We start from the raw sequence: 3,210 nt of genomic DNA on the forward strand, positions 1-3,210 counted from the left end.
CCAGTTGACGTTCATCTATATCAGGAGATGGTGTATGATCAAGAACCAGTAGTATTGAAGGAAGAAGTCCAAGCTGCACTGAAGGAATGGGTGAACAACAAGCCCCGAGGAATTTAAAGAATGCCCCTTGAGATGTTTCAACAGATGTCACGCTGGAGACACTTACTCATCTATGCCAAGAAATTTGGAAGACAGCTACCTGGCCATCTGACTGGAAGAGATCTGTATTTGCACCCATTCCAAAGAAAGGTGATCCCACAGAATGTGGAAATTATTGAACAATATCATTAATAACACACGCAAGTAAAATCTTGATGAAGATAATGCAAAAACGGTTGCAGTAGTCTATTGACAGGGAACTTCCAGAAATGCAAGCTGGACTAATAAGAAGACATGGAACAAGGGTTATCATTGCTGATGTCAGATGAATCTTGGCTGAAAGCAAAGAATACCAGAAAGATATTTACTTGTGTTTTATTGACCATGCAAAAGCATTAGATTGTGTGGATCACAGCAAATTATGGATAACATTACAAAGAATGGGAATTCCAGAACACTTAATTGTATTCATGAGGAACCTGTACACAGACCAAAAGGCTGTCATTCGAATAAAACAAGGGGATACTGGATGGCTTAAAATCAGGAAGGGAGTACCTCAGGGTTGCATCCTTTCACCATACTTATTCAATCTTTATGCTGAACAAATAATTCAAGAAGCTGGACTATATGAAGAAGAGTATGACATCAGAATTGGAGGAAGACCCAACAACCTGAGATATGCATACCACACAACCTTGCTTGCTGAAAGTGAAGATGACTGGAAGTACTTACTGATGAAGATTAAAGACTACATTCTGCAGTATGGATTACACCTGAACATGAAGAAAACAAAATTCCTTACAACTGGGCCAATAAATGGAGAAAAGATTGCAGTTGTCAAAGATTTCATATTACTTGGTCCCACTGTCAACACCAATGGAAGCAGAAATCAGACGTCATATTACATTGGGCAGATCTGCAAAAAACCTCTTTCTTTCAAGTGCTGAAGAGCAAAGATGTCTCTTTGAAGACTAAGGTATGCCTAACCCAAGCCATAGTTTTTTCAACCACCTCATATGCATGTGAGAGCTGGAAAGGGAGTAAGGATGACTGAAGAAGAGTTGATGCCCGTGAGTTGTTGTGTTGGCAAAAAATACTGAAAGTACCGTGGACTGCCAGAAGAAGGAACAATTCTGTCCTGGAAGAAGTGCAGCTGGAATGCTCCTTGGAAGTGAGAATGGCCAGACTTCGTCTCACCTACATTGGTCATGTTGTCAGAAAGAACCATTCCCTGGAGAAGGATATCAGGCTTGGTAAAGTGGAAGGTCAGCAAAAAAAAAGGGAAGACCCTCAAATGAGATGGACTGACACAGTGGCTGCAACAATGAGCTCAGGTATAGCAAGGATTGTGAGGCTGGCACGGGACCGGGCAGTGTTTCATTCTGTTGTACGTAGGGTCGCTGAGTCAGAGCCAATTCGACAGCACCTAACAACGACAAGAACAACAATTAGGGGCCATGTCGCTTTCTTATTATTTTAAAATACTATTTTAATGTTTTTTTTGTGTGTGTGTGTGAACGTTTACACAGCAGAGTATGTTCCCATTGAACAATTTTCACACAAAATTGTTCAGAGACATTGGTTATAATTCTTCACAACATGTGAACATTCTCATTGATTTCATTCTGTTTTTCTCGTTTCCAGTGATCTAGTTTCCCTGTCCTCTTACTTATCTCTCTCTCTCTCTCTTTTTTTTAAAAGAAGTCGTTGACCATTTGGTCTCATAGGTGATTTTTTTTTTTTTTTAAGAGAGTACAATACTCACAGGTGATATTTTTTATTTCTTGAGCCAATCTGTTATTTACCTAAAAGGTGATCCCAGGATAGTGTCAGTTCAATGTTTAAAGAGTATCTCAGGGCAGTAGTCTTGGTTAGTCCTCTAGTCAACCGGTCCAGTAATTCTGGATTTTTTAAGAATGTTTTAAAAAATTTTATTTTGTTTTTGTTGAGGATCTACATGGCAAAACATACACCAATTTTACAGTTTTTACATGTACTATTTAGTGGCATTGTTTACATTCTTTGACTCTCCTTTTCTAAGTTGTTCCTCCTCATCAACATAAATTCACTGCTCCCTAAGATTCCTATCTAATCTCTTCACTTGCTATTATTAGTTTGACCCATATAGATAGTTCTTCAAAAGACACAATGCTTAAGACAGACATTTTTTACTTGTTAAGTTAATCTATTGTTTGGTTTTAAGAAGACTGCGGGGAATATTTTTGGTTTAAGCTTTGAAGATTTTCTCAGGGCAGTAGTTTTGGGGGTTCTCCAACCTTTATGGCTCCAGGAAGTCTGGAGTTCATGAGAATTTGACATTCTATTGTGCGTTTTCCCCCTTTTGATCTGTACTCCTCAAAAAACTAGAAATAGAACTACATTATGGAAGGTTGGGCAATCTACTTCCATAGTGATACCACCTCGGAAACCCAAGGAGAGGCCGCTATGAGTTGGGGCCGACTCAATGGCACATTATGACAACAAATGCCTATACCTAACAACAATGCCTATGGTCCCTTCTGACAACATGACCAAATTTTAAACCATGAAGTATCCCCTTGTTCTATTCAAACAACCGCCTCTTGCTGTATGTACAGGTTCCTCATGAGCACAATTAAATGTTCTGGAATTCCCATTATTCGAAATGTTATCCATAATTTATCATGATCCACACAGTCGAATGTCTTTGCATAGTCAATAAAACCACAGGTAAATATTTTGCTGGTAGTGTTTGCTTTCAGCAAAGATCCAACCGACATCAGCAGTGATGTCCCTCATCCCACGCTCTCTTCTGAATCCAGCTTGAATTTCTGGCAGTTCCTTGTCAGTGTACTGCTGCAACTGTTTTTGAGTGATCGTCAACAAAATTTTGCTTGTGTGTGATATTAATGATATTGTTCAATAATGTCCACATTCTGTTGGATCACCTTTCCACGAATATGGACCTCTTCCAGTCAGATGGCCAAATTTCTTGGCAGACACCAGTGAGTACCTCCAGCACTGCATCCGTTTGTTGAAACATCTCAATGTTCTGTCAATTCCTGGAGCCTTGTTTTTCACCGTTCCTTCATTGAGCTTGAACTTCTTCCTTCAGTAGCATTGGTAATTGAT

The sequence above is a fragment of the Orycteropus afer genome, unplaced genomic scaffold, assembly GCF_000298275.1.
Source record: "Orycteropus afer afer isolate SDZICR_OR568_19922 unplaced genomic scaffold, OryAfe1.0 scaffold00993, whole genome shotgun sequence".
In the NCBI taxonomy this organism is placed as follows: domain Eukaryota; kingdom Metazoa; phylum Chordata; class Mammalia; order Tubulidentata; family Orycteropodidae; genus Orycteropus; species Orycteropus afer.